The sequence below is a fragment of the Panulirus ornatus genome, chromosome 67, assembly GCF_036320965.1.
Source record: "Panulirus ornatus isolate Po-2019 chromosome 67, ASM3632096v1, whole genome shotgun sequence".
NCBI classification, from domain to species: Eukaryota; Metazoa; Arthropoda; class Malacostraca; order Decapoda; family Palinuridae; genus Panulirus; species Panulirus ornatus.
In genome coordinates this window covers 1,329,177-1,343,050 of record NC_092290.1, presented here as the reverse complement: position 1 = coordinate 1,343,050, position 13,874 = coordinate 1,329,177, and the positions used below count along the sequence as shown (strand labels likewise).

The window sequence follows — 13,874 nt, the reverse complement described above, 5'->3', positions numbered from 1 at the left end:
GTGGCCCTGGCGAGAGGAGGGAGTTCTCTAGTGGATCTTACATACGTACTTCAGACCGTCGAAAGAGTGGCTGCTTAACTCCTTGGGCTGATGCAGGCAATACTAACAGAATCACGAGACGAACCCCGGAAATACGGGTGAATGTGCACTACATTGTGGTAACTTCCTGTAGAATTAGAACTTTGCCCACAACTGATGTCTCTCTTCTCTTAGGTAGTGGTCTCCTTCAGACACCCCCGCAAGTATACGTCTGCCTGGGAAAACACACAAACACAACCATGTACCTACAAAGACACACACATAACAGACACAGAGGAGTGAAGACATGATAAGTTTATACAAGGTTAAGAGACTGAGCAACACTGCAGGAGGTAATGCACAGTCAGTTGCAGGAGTTAGTCATGTGTATTAGATACACAGTCAACAAGACGAAGTAAAGGTACAGAAAGATAATGACTGACAGATATCAACACTAGTGATGACATTCTCGCTCAGAGTAATACATAACCTCACTGGTGTCTTGTGCTAACGCCAGTGACGTCAGTGGTTCTAAGGGCAGGTGTAGATCGTCAGTGATGTGTAGCGCTGACATCAGTGACGTCCCTATTGTAAAAGGCGTTCTATCCAATACAGACGTCAGTGAAATGTAGTCTTTGATGGCCACTGGAGGATCAGCAGTGACGGGAGAAAGACAGCTGATTGGAGACAGGTTGATGGACGGGCACATAGACAGGTAACTAGACAAATGACTTCGAAATACGCCAAAACAAGTGCACGTGAGACTGGCTACCTGATATCATGATGGTGGAAAGCAAGTGTTTGTCTCTGGCCTTCACATCAAGATGGTAAAGAGCAAGATAAGATGCTTTAGAGCAAGATCCAAGGACCTCGCAGAAGATTAAAGGAAAGGAGAAGACAAAGGTTGATGAAGACTAATTGTATAATGAGCGACGAGATGTGTCAAGAGTGCACAACTTGTGGACAAAGGAGCTTTGATGGAAGGTAGATTGAAGAGAGGGAGACGCATACCAGAGGAGAAGGAGCAATTAACGTGAGGAACACAAGAAACGATAAGACTGGGTGATAACTGGAGGCAAATTAAAGGAGGGAACACACGAGGATGATGAAAGTATTGTAACAGAGAGATAACACAACAAAGATCACGTTGACAGAAAACGACCGGGGAAGAAAGTAAAAAATGATTAAAACAATACTAGTTAGAAAGAACCAGACGCACATGAATGGAGAGGGATAAATGAGATAAAAAAACGATTGAGAATAAAGAAGGGAGAAAATATGATGAACAATATAGCAGACACTGTCTGACAAAATGGAATAACAGTAAACCATCTTGGTAATCATTATCCTTATTGCTGGTTGTATCAGTACATCCCGAACTGTCTTGGTACCAGTCAAGATATAGACCTGTGTGTTACTGTTAGACGTTAGGCTCGTCTTGAGCGTGGATGTTAGTGCAGGATATCGTTAACTGGATGGTTCAGCGTTACCGTGGTGAAGTACGACCCCGGGGTAAAGACAACACCAGACGCCTGCCACAGGGTCAGATGGCGGCTGCAGACACTGGAAGGGTGGGTCAACCGTCCGCTCGCTCACTTCTCCCTGCACTCCAACAGCTCCAAGGGACTTACTAAATGTAGAAGTGCTATAATAGAAACAGAAAATGGAGAGAGAGAGAGAGAGAGAGAGAGAGAGAGAGAGAGAGAGAGAGAGAGAGAGAGAGAGAGAGAGAGAGAGAGAGAGAGAGAGGCTTTACGTATAGTGGATCTTGTTTTCTCCCTCGTGTGCCCTGGTTCGCTGTACAACCTTTCATTGTGTCTTGTCTCTGCCATATACTGCCAGTCCTTCGTCCTGGAGTCCCGGCGGGGATCTGTTTGCCTAGCCTTCCGTCTCGGCTGGAGCTTAATCAAGTAACCTTTGCAGGAGTACCTTTGAGTCAACACGTAGGGCGCGGCAGGATAAACACGGAGTCCCCCCGGGCTGGTGTAGCGAAGATTCTAGGAACGTCACTCCTCACAATCACCGGCATTTACGGCGTTTTTTTGAGGCGAGATTTGTCGTGTTCTTGGACTGGAGTACTGATGTGTTTCTTCAGTCGTCGCGGGTTGTGTGATGACGCTGATTGGATAGAGTCAAGGGACTATGGGTAAGAGGGACGGGGTTGATGAGGTGGTTGGTCCGTCTTTTGGTGCCAACGACCCGAGAGGACGCTGGATATAAGGTAGAAACTAGTCAGTATTGTTTGAACAAGATTTACTCAGATCTGTTAACCATAAACAAGCCTTAGAAGGATGTATTGGTGTGGTGTTGTTTGTTTTCCTTTGTATATATATTTTTTCATTTATCATTATAGTGTTTTACTGAGTGAGGTAAGCCCCGGATTGGTCCTGGGATTTCTGCTTGGGTAATGTTGTCGGACAACATGGCCCAGGAGAACGACTGGTACCGTCACGGCCCAGCCTTGATTGTGTCTGTAGCTGCTTTCGTTACAGGTAACCTTGACTGTACGTGACAGTGAGTGGCGGGCGTGGGAGCTCCTCACAACATCCTAACACTGGTGGGCGGCCACCCACTCCCCCTAAGGAAGTTGATATCTTGGCTGACGATGAACTTGCTGGAAGAAAAACATGTGAGAGTTTATCCTTACAGAGATCATGCTGTTGTTGTTCACTGGTATTGTTCAGTTGGCAGGTATGTCGGCCAAGCAGGAGGTGTCGGCCGGGCAGGAGGTGACGCCTACAGTGGAAAGCATTGGCCAGTTAGCTGCCTGTCCCGGCCAACAGGGCCCATGGTCCTGATACAGACAGTCCAGGGGGAGAGAGAGAGAGAGAGAGAGAGAGAGAGAGAGAGAGAGAGAGAGAGAGAGAGAGAGAGAGAGAGAGAGAGAGAGAGAGAGAGAGAGAGCATACTGTTCTCAACAGCGAGATACGAAAAACTAATCAGTTTCCATTATCACTGACGGTTGGGCACGTTGCAGCAATTGCCTGCATCTCCACAGAGCAAACATGGAGGGAGGCATTCTCGAGTTGGAGGAGAATCAGCGCAGACACTCCTGAGAAAACACTGGTAATACTTTACCGAGTCGATAACTTCCACATGCTAGTGTGAGCTTCTTGTGCAGCAGGTGTTTTCCTTTCTTTCTTAATTACAAGATCCTAATGAAATACTTGCAGGCTTAATTATAAAGAACTCGGTTGTGTAATTGAATTATCTTTGGTCTGGCGGACCAAGGTAGTGAGGATGTCTTGGTTGGGTCGTTGTGGTTGTTTACAGGTCATGAACGTTTGACTTGGTTCAGCTGTGATTGTGCAGATGTTGTGAAGGTTTTAACTTGCTCGTTGCAATTGTCCCTGACTTATAGTGTGTAGTAGTGGTCTTGTCCCTTCCTGATCCTCAGCACGCCTGGCTTCCCTCCTTGATGCAGACCGCATTGGTAACTTCTGACCAGTCTTATGTGTGTGTCAGATTTCATGACTGTTCGCATTAATAGATAAGGTTAACATTTGTACTGGTTTAGTTTTAGTTACATAGGAAAGACTAGTAGTATTGTACATAGGAAAGACTAGTACTGTTGTACATAGGAAAGACTAGTAGTGTTGTACATAGGAAAGACTAGTAGTGTTGTCTTCTGTATAGAACGAGGTAGTATTTGATGTATGGCAGTAACGTGGCTGTTGTGATGAGCTTTGTCACAGTCGTGAGTTTTCCAGTTGGCTGTGGCCCAGCTGGTGCACAGATGGCAGAGGTTCAGCTGGTGCAAAATCAAAGAATCCCTCACGCTGTATCAGACCGAACAACAACGTAGTTCATCAGGTAACAACCAATAACATTGCTTCTTCCTGTGTTCACCTGATATTGTGAGGTAATGGGTGAGAAGCGGGGCACTGTCACCTGTTGATGGGTACTGACGTAACACTGTTCAGTACATACACATGTGTAGGTTGAGCCGGCTGGGGTCAAGACTTGACCCTTCCCTCGACCTGACACCAGTAGACTCACTCATCGGTTACATGTGCCTCGAGCCTGAGTGATAAGGCCCCTCACTCACTTGTGAGTGACCCGCTGGCTAGAAAGGTCAGTTGACGTCACCCCTGACCTCCATGAATGCCTCGAACGACGGTCCCAATGACGTCAATCGATGACCTGTTTCCTGGGGGAAAAATGATAAAGTGTGGGAGGCTGGAGGGCCTCTGGTTGATTATAATGATTGCGGGAAAGCAAGAGGAAATTATGTTTTTAAAAGGGAATTGCTGCTGTGTTGGGTCTTATAACCCGTTTGAAGTTGTTAACTTAGTTTCATGTGAGATTAATATTGGTAGTATGGTTATGGTCAGTGTTATGGGGGAGGAATATTATCAACAGGATTTTTGATAAGTCTTTAAGAGAGTAATATTGGTATCTTGGGTAGATGTTTCTTCCCCTGAGGGCAAGACTGGGTGATTATCCTGTCTTGAGACAACTTGCGGGAATGAGTTACTTCTGGGAGCAACAGTTACTCGCATCTGAGAAGAGATCCAGAAATCTGGGGTGAACTTGTTGACGACCTCGTGAGCCTTCGTTTTTCCCAGCAGCGGCTGCAGAACTCAAAGATTCCTTGAAGTCACAAAGAAAATAGATATACATTTCTATGCGAACTCGGTATTTTTACACCACGAGAAGATTTTTGATCTTCCGAAAAGGTTTTTAGCTAAACGCTTGAGGGAGGTAACGAGCCCCTGCGCGACCTCTCCATCATTACCTGTTGTGAGGATGTTTGGGAAGTGCCTCGGGAAGATGGTTGGCTCACCCTGACCTGAGTTACTAACATTCCTCACTCAGTATCCAGGCTCAGTGTCATTATTTCCCTGAGTGCCTGGATTTGGCAGTACCTTTATATGTTCTGCCCATGGTAGGGCACTGGTGAGAGCGGGCTTTTGCTCACCTCAAGGGTGTGGCTTCGTATCCCGCTGCTGCCTGTTTAGCCAGCTGGTCCAGGTGACTGGACCAGCTGTGTGTGTGTGTGTGTGTGTGTGTGTGTGTGTAGAAAGAAATGAAATGAAAATAGTTTGATGTTCGTGAAGGCATCATAGACATAACCATGATGTAGATTCCGCCATTTCAATCATGTTATTTCCAGGTTATTGTCTGTAAGAAGGAAATGTTGCCATTGTTTCCGGCAAGTGTGGTGAGTTGTACAGTTTTATCGTTCAGCGAGAGGCAGTAACGCTCACATCATGGAGAATGCGTCCAACATAGGCTGGCGAGTTAGTATATAAACCAAACTGTGATGAACAGTGTGATGGTTCAATGATAGGTGATGTGTAAAGATAAATAATTAGTCTGCGATGAATGAACTTTGATAACGCTCACTGAGCAGTGAAGAGCCAGTGGTGATTGAGCTGTGTAAGTACATTCGTCCTCAGCTAAAATTCTGACGTTAGAATTTGTACTTTTCAAGTTATGTAGAAAAAAGTAATGATCTTTACCATGAAGCAGACGGACGGACGACAAACACCTGGACTGCCAGTGCTGGGTTGAGTGCCACAGAAAAACCGGTGTTACGCCTCAGTCATAACAAATGGCCTTCAAAAGGAATTGTTTATGACGCCCTCTATACATGTGTATAATGTTAAACCTCACCTGGAGTAGTGTTGTGAGGCTTAGTACTGGAGGACTGGGTGTAGCGAGGTGACTGTTGCCTGTCTGTAGTTCAGTCTACTTGGAAGCAGCCCAGACTTGTGGTGTGGAGGGCTAGGGGTACAGGCAGTACACCCGGAGTATCACAGTATGAGCCAAGCTGCAGGTTGATGGTCAGTTATCGGCCCACAGTGTGGGACCCGTGTTCCGGCATCATTCATAAAAGAAAGTAGACAATATTTTTTTCATCATCAGAAGATAACATTGGCACTTCAGTTTTCTCTCATCCGTTATTTTTTCTCATACCGTTAAATAAAAAGCTTTACCCGAGCATCATATACAGCAAATACCGTAATACAGTAATAGAGGCTAAACAGTGGAATGTGTTGTGGCCATAAATTGTTTTTTGTTACAGAGTTTCATGCTCCGTCAACCAACACAAAGATTGGCACAGAGTGCAGAGTACTGCTGTACGTGTGGGTGACCACAACTGCTGTGTCAGGACGGCTCACGTTGCTGCCTGGCAACCTTACCCTTGATCACCATGGTACGATCCCTGACCATCATGGTACCATCATATCGAGCGTTACAATCCTTCATCACAGATTCACGCACGACGCTCGCCCTGGGGTAGTTTGATCATTGACACAAGAGTAGCTCGGTTGTTGTCCGCTCCTGCCCATGATGTGGGCGGTGGCACAAAAGAGGACTGTGGGGAGGGGCTCAGTGATTGATGTACAGTACAGTTTACTTTGTTAGAAAAGTGTGAACAAGGATTGAACACGAGTTATTTAGCAATTTACATGGTAAGTGAACTGTTTACAACAATTGCACGACAATTATTGGGTTACGTTTCAAATATAGAAAATTGAACTTTCTACAATAAACAAAGTAAGTAAGGATACTTTGTAAGTATCTGAGGTAGAACATTGTTAGCGGTGAAATACTTGCATATATTTCGTAAAGTTTGGTAACAATCATATCTCAACTCGGCCTGACCTTTTAGAGTTACATTAAAGGTCACGCCCTCCTACCCAGGGGTCATACGGTTGCGCTGAAGGGGTTAATGGTAGGAGGTGAGGCCGGATCAACGGTATTTGAACATAAGGTAGCGCCACCAGAGACACAGAACATACAAACACTCATTAAGGTCACCCAAATGTTAATTGGACACCAGTTGGCCGACTGGCTGGCTTATCAGCTCTTTGATTAATTGAATTTTCCGAGCCACACCTGTGATAACTGGTGGGCTCCGGGATGGATTTCCAGCGCGATGGATGAGTTAAGAAAGAGGAAGGAAATGGCCGGATTAAACCAACGAAGAAAGATGTTGCTTGATGTTTGTTGGGAAGATGGACGAGGGATTGTCAGGAATATTCTCTCTTAAAAAGTTTGTTCTTTATTCATACAGAACAAGTAACGCTTTTACTTTTCATATGTTAGTATGCTGTCGCATACTAGAATATATATATATATATATATATATATATATATATATATATATATATATATATATATATATATATATATCCCTGGGGATAGGGGATTAAGAATACTTCCCACGTATTCCCTGCGTGTCGTAGAAGGCGACTAAAAGGGGAGGGAGCGGGGGGCTAGAAATCCTCCCCTCTCGTTTTTTTTTTTTTTTTTTTTTTTTCCAAAAGAAGGAACAGAGAATTGGGCCAGGTGAGGGTATTCCCTCAAAGGCCCAGTCCTCTGTTCTTAATGCTACCTCGCTAACGCGGGAAATGGCGAATGGTTTAAAAAAAAGAAAAGAAAAGAAAATATATATATATATATATATATATATATATATATATATATATATATATATATATATATATATATATATATATGTTGGGGATGAGAGAGCTTGGGAAGTGAGTCAGTTGTTGTTCGCTGATGATACAGCGCTGGTGGCTGATTCATGTGAGAAACTGCAGAAGCTGGTGACTGAGTTTGGTAAAGTGTGTGGAAGAAGAAAGTTAAGAGTAAATGTGAATAAGAGCAAGGTTATTAGGTACAGTAGGGTTGAGGGTCAAGTCAATTGGGAGGTGAGTTTGAATGGAGAAAAACTGGAGGAAGTGAAGTGTTTTAGATATCTGGGAGTGGATCTGTCAGCGGATGGAACCATGGAAGCGGAAGTGGATCATAGGGTGGGGGAGGGGGCGAAAATTTTGGGAGCCTTGAAAAATGTGTGGAAGTCGAGAACATTATCTCGGAAAGCAAAAATGGGTATGTTTGAAGGAATAGTGATTCCAACAATGTTGTATGGTTGCGAGGCGTGGGCTATGGATAGAGTTGTGCGCAGGAGGATGGATGTGCTGGAAATGAGATGTTTGAGGACAATGTGTGGTGTGAGGTGGTTTGATCGAGTAAGTAACGTAAGGGTAAGAGAGATGTGTGGAAATAAAAAGAGCGTGGTTGAGAGAGCAGAAGAGGGTGTTTTGAAATGGTTTGGGCACATGGAGAGAATGAGTGAGGAAAGATTGACCAAGAGGATATATGTGTCGGAGGTGGAGGGAACGAGGAGAAGAGGGAGACCAAATTGGAGGTGGAAAGATGGAGTGAAAAAGATTTTGTGTGATCGGGGCCTGAACATGCAGGAGGGTGAAAGGAGGGCAAGGAATAGAGTGAATTGGAGCGATGTGGTATACAGGGTTTGACGTGCTGTCAGTGGATTGAATCAAGGCATGTGAAGCGTCTGGGGTAAACCATGGAAAGCTGTGTAGGTATGTATATTTGCGTGTGTGGACGTGTGTATGTACATGTGTATGGGGGGGGGGGTTGGGCCATTTCTTTCGTCTGTTTCCTTGCGCTACCTCGCAAACGCGGGAGACAGCGACAAAGTATAAAAAAAAAAAAAAAAATATATATATATATATATATATATATATATATCATTAATGTGATGGCCTTAATTAGGATATTGAGTTGCCCGAGCTGTCTCTGTCTGCATACAGGGTAAGTGAACAATACTGTGGTAATAATATTAATGGCGAAGTTTCTCTCAGACACAGTGCACCTGTACAGGTCCTTACTGGACCAGAACATTGTGTGGTTTGGAGCTGCACATACCCTGCACGATGAGAGGTGATGATTGATATACACACTAGTAATGATAGCGGACGAGAGTGTTATGGCGGGTGCAGATGTTCCCAGTGTGGGGCTCACAGTCACATCTGTCACAGGTATGTTGCTGGGGGCGCTGGTCTCTCCGACACCTTTGTACGGAAACACGAACAGTTCGAGGCTAATGATGAAGGGTCTTGATGGTCAGCGAGTGGAACAGCCTGTTGCGCAGAACGACGACACTGAACTACGATCTTATGATGAAGAGAGAATGACGTTAGTGTCCGGGGAGTAGGATTGTGAGTGTCAGAAACGTTATGGAGAAATGGAGTGGGGGAAGGATGAGATCCTTGAGTACTCAGGGGAGGCTGTGGGGCGGGGCTAGATTACGAGACCCCAGGAGAGTGACTCAGGTGGGCGTGGCCAGGGTTTTGGCAACCACATAAGGGTACCCTGGTAGGCGTGGAGTAGGAGGGGTGTGAGTCGGGGCTGGAGTGACATGTCATGGGGATGGGGGAACGTGGCCAAGGGAGGAGTGTGGGATGAGGATGGGGTGGCATCCGTGGGGAAGGGACCCTGGTGGTCTTCCGTCGGGAAAGTGCCAACCTCGTCTGTAACTTTATTAGCAAGAAAAAAAAATATTTTCCTCTGAATGTTCTCTGGTCAGGTCAGACCTCGAGTGTGTGTGGGACTGGGGGGAGTCTAGGGAGGGAGGGAGATGAGGAAGAGGGAGAGAAAATGGAAAGTGAAAAGAATGAGACTGGGATTGAATATGCAAATTGAGTGCAGGAGAACAGCTTGGCTCAACACAAGATACACGGCTCCACCGTCTCTACAAATTCACAAGAGGTTTTATCTGGGAAACCTCGAGTTACACCCGGAGATAAAGCCCCATGACTTGGCTCCTTTCTTATGTATTCCATTACTAAGTATTAGATCGTGAAGATAAGGCTCCAAGAAGGCTGCTCCTTCCTTATATATTCCGTTGTTAAGTATTGGATCGTGTTCTGTTTTTGTGGAGTCAGATTTCCCGAGTGCGCCCCGGGCGTATATCGCTCGGGTCTTCTCCAGCATAAGCAGACGACCCGCTGGCTCTGCACCACCATTCTTCCGCGCCCTCAGGCACTTGGAAAATAGCCATTGTTGTGTTTGATGTGGCGGGCGTGAGGGAAGATGAAAAGCTTGGTTCCTGGAGGACAGGTTCGGCAGGTGAGGCAAGGGTTAGGGTGCGCTTTGCCCTGGAATGGGGCTCGTGTGGTGAGGACAGGATGGAAATGATGCCTTGGGACGGGGTAATGTGTCGTACTCGTGGCGGTCTTAGGAAGAAATGCTTTGCTGAGTGTACAAGACCGACGTTGGACGGGAAGCTGGGCTCAGTGCCCAGGACAAATAGTTGAGATGTTGGGGTGAGTGTACAGGTCAGCTGCGGCCACGTTCACGACGGATGGTAGACGCTCATGGGATTGAGATGTTAGACCGAGTGTCCAGGATTGGTGTTGTATGGTCCTAGGACGGGATAGTGGGCTGTGCCCGGGACAGATGGTGGGTGGTCCTGGGACGGCATGGTGGGCTGTACCCGGGACCGATGGTCGTTGGAGGCATGGTTCTCAATATGTTGTTGGCGTTTGATAATGACTGTTCATGTTAACAGATTGGTGATATATTGTATGTACCTTCTCTCTATTGTGTTATCTGTACATCGTCTCCTTTATAGCTGAACCATTTAACCTCCTCTGTGTCGTGTATTTCTGTGTCCTTTTTAATACCTATTTCCTTTACACCAGCCCCAATGATGGCATATTCGTACATGGAATCATCCTAAGGCCTGAAGTTAGGAATCTGTATATAAACACGCACAAGAAGGTGGGCTTAACGCATGGCTGCCGTTAATGTTGCCTGATGGCAGCATTAGTGAGATTCTAAGAGGAAAGTTATCAGTAAACATCAAGTGTCACAGAGGGATGCATCACGGTTCACGATCCACCAGAGTAAATAAATATTGACAAGAAATTTTACTATAGTATAGAGCTGGCTGTGAGGCAGTGTTGCGAGTACAGCTTGCAGACCGACTGTGTTGCAGAGGAAATACTGACTGTTTCAGGCAGGGAGGCAGAAGTGTTGGAGAATGTGTGTGATATGACGAGGTAATGATCCCGGCCTCATGATGAGTTAACATGTATAGCAACTCTGCTAATCTTATGTGGAGCATCCAGTAAAGCTTTATGTTCGTTCTGTGACAATATCTGGCTTCCGTTATACATAAACCTTTTACACTCATCATAATAAGTGAGCTCCTGGCCCCCGACCATGAAATCCAACGGTTACTGTTATGACTTAATAACTGTTATATATTTGGTTATTACAACACATGAATAGCCAAGATAACTAAACTGTTCCACCATCCTTGTCAGTTAGTACCTGCTGTTCCCGGGATGGGACCAGTGTGCCATTTAGTATCTGCTGGACTAGGGATCAGTACTTGGTGTACCAGGGATAAAAGGAGTGGGTCAGTCGGTAGCTGCTGTACCAGGGATGGGACCAGTGGGCCAGTCAGTACCAGTGGGCTGCGTCTAGGGAATCATGAGAGTGTGTGTCGTGTCCCAGGATGGCCGGCCGTCAGCCGCCCTGCGTGTTGCAGTCTTGATCATAGTGAAGAAATCCCTGGACTCAGGTTTTGCCCCACTTAATGACCAAATCATATGTTGTGAGAAATATCTTTGTTCTTACAAACATGCTGTCCTCCATGCTCTTCACGATCTAGCATCAGCCAAGATTATTTTCGTATGTATATTTTTCAGTATTGTGTGTATGTGTGTGTGTGTGTGTGTGTGTGTGTGTGTGTGTGTGTGTGTGTGAGAGTGATTGCTATTTGTGATTGCTGTTTGTCTACTACGGGAAGACAATTCTACACTCGTGTTGCCCCGTCTCCTCACCTTGTATACATTCACCATTTCGTTACTCGCATAGGAATATATATATATGTATATATTTACACAAACACCAGTCAAGACAGAACGTTACGAGTTAGCAAAAGAAGAAAACCCTCCTTGTTGTCAATACCTCCCTCCTGGTGTGTGGTGATGGAAGATAGGTGTTGTCTTACCCCGTGACCAGGCAACATTATGCCTCACACACTCATGTCTGACACGTCTCTCACACAGCCACTGCAGCTTCAATGTACGTTTTATATATCAATTCCCGGCCAATATATCTGTTCATTTTACTATCAGAGTTAATGGAATATGGACTCCTGGCTGGCTTAATGACTTTACCCGTTAATTGCCACAGCCCCAGTCCTATGAAAATGTGTATTAGTCAGAAATTTGAGTTGACCTACATATCACGGCTGAAAATATGTAATGTGTAGATCATATCAGAATGTTTTGATGTGACTAATGTTGACCAAAACAGTTTGTGTGATCAACCAGTGCAGGAGGAGCCATGGAAAACAGTGGTGGAAACCAAGCATCTAACACTACCCAGGCTAGTACAGGTGGGTCCACTCACCAGGTCGTATTCATACAAGTGGTTGCTATATCTATCTATCTATCTATCTATCTATCTATCTATCTATCTATCTATCTATCTATCTATATATATATATATATATATATATATATATATATATATATATATATATATATAGGGCATTGTTTATACAGGCTTGTGCAGTTCATTTATGTACAGGGCGCTATGTTAACAGGTTGTTGTAGTTAAAAAAGGACCAGGATGTTTATACAGGTCCAGTGTGACTTTATACAGTTGATGTGCAGTTCATAAAGATCATTGTTATTATCATGGATAATTGAAGTTCATCAGTTGGGTGCAATTTTTACAGGGGCAGGGTATGTATATATTTTGGTGTTGTCAGAACAAGTATTGTTTGCTGTTTATGTAGATGGATGAATGCCTTTACTCCTATGTTACGTTACACAGGGGTGTAACATGAGGAGGATCATTACTCTAGCAGGATAAATCTTCATCTGGATGATGTACTCCCGTTATATAGACATATTCTGGTGATGTAGATGATTCATATAGGGGAACGTATCTAATCTAGGAGGATGTAGATCCCTTATACAGCTGAATGTGACGCATTGTATACAGGAGATATAAATCCTTTATACAGGTAAGTGTATCTTCCACAAGAGGATACACTGCCATAGGAGAAGGAGGAGGATGTTGGCCTGCTCAGAGGCTGGGATCTTATGTTATACCAGTCACTGTAACCTACCCAGGGAGGTGCATACTCATCTTGCAGTAAGGTGCAGCTCGTGGAGGAGAGTGAGTGCACACCACACGTACAGGCAGGGACAGTTCAGGTTAACGCAGAGACACAGCATCAGCCAAGATTATTTTCGTATGTATATTTTTCAGTATTGTGTGTATGTGTGTGTGTGTGTGTGTGTGTGTGTGTGTGTGTGTGTGTGTGTGTGTGTGTGTGTGTGTTAGCTTAGAGTGAGAAACTGAGAATAAGTGAAAAATGATCACGGGGGAAAGAAATCTTCATATTATGTGAGAGGAAGGCCCGGCTACCTCACAAGACAATAAGCAACAGCTGGAGGAAATATTACCACCACCAGCAAGTGGAGAGGGACGAACGTGCCCTGATGACCCACACTCAGCTGGCAGGATCCAACAGCACATACGTATACCTGGCTGCCATTAGGGCGTATCCCGTGACGGGGAGAATGCTGAGGGACCAGCGAGAAGGGGAGCGGTCCGTGTGTGTTGCGCCTCAGCAGTACACACCACTGTGGCTGCACCACAGATGTAAGTGGCGTAACCACTCATGCACCCAACATCCGCCTTATCTACAGTGTCACCACCTACCTATATGAGCCACGACCGTCTTTACAGGTGTCTTCACCCACCTATATGACTGACTTACATTTGATTTGAAAAGAAAATTCCTGCCTTCCTACGCAAGTCTCGTCCACATTTACCAAAGGGAAAGATATTCTACAAATCCTGACCCTATATGTGCGTGTGTGTTTGTGTGTGTGTGTGTGTGTGTGTGTGTGTGTGTGTGTGTGTGTGTGTGTAAACATGTTTTCCTTTCCCTTCTTCTAAGAAAAAACTAATTATAATTAAGATTCGAGGTTTAGCGCAGCTGTTGTGCAGCAGTGTGGGAAGCCATTGAGGGCTGTGAGCAGCGGCAGGATCAA

At 45.1% G+C, this 13,874-nt stretch overlaps 1 protein-coding gene across 13 annotated transcripts in view; it reads left to right on the top strand.

Moving 5' to 3' along the window:
- LOC139747051 (uncharacterized) overlaps positions 1–13,874 on the top strand; it is a 1,040,326-nt gene that overhangs the window by 41,271 nt on the left and 985,181 nt on the right. The gene's annotated exons all lie outside the window — the stretch shown is intronic.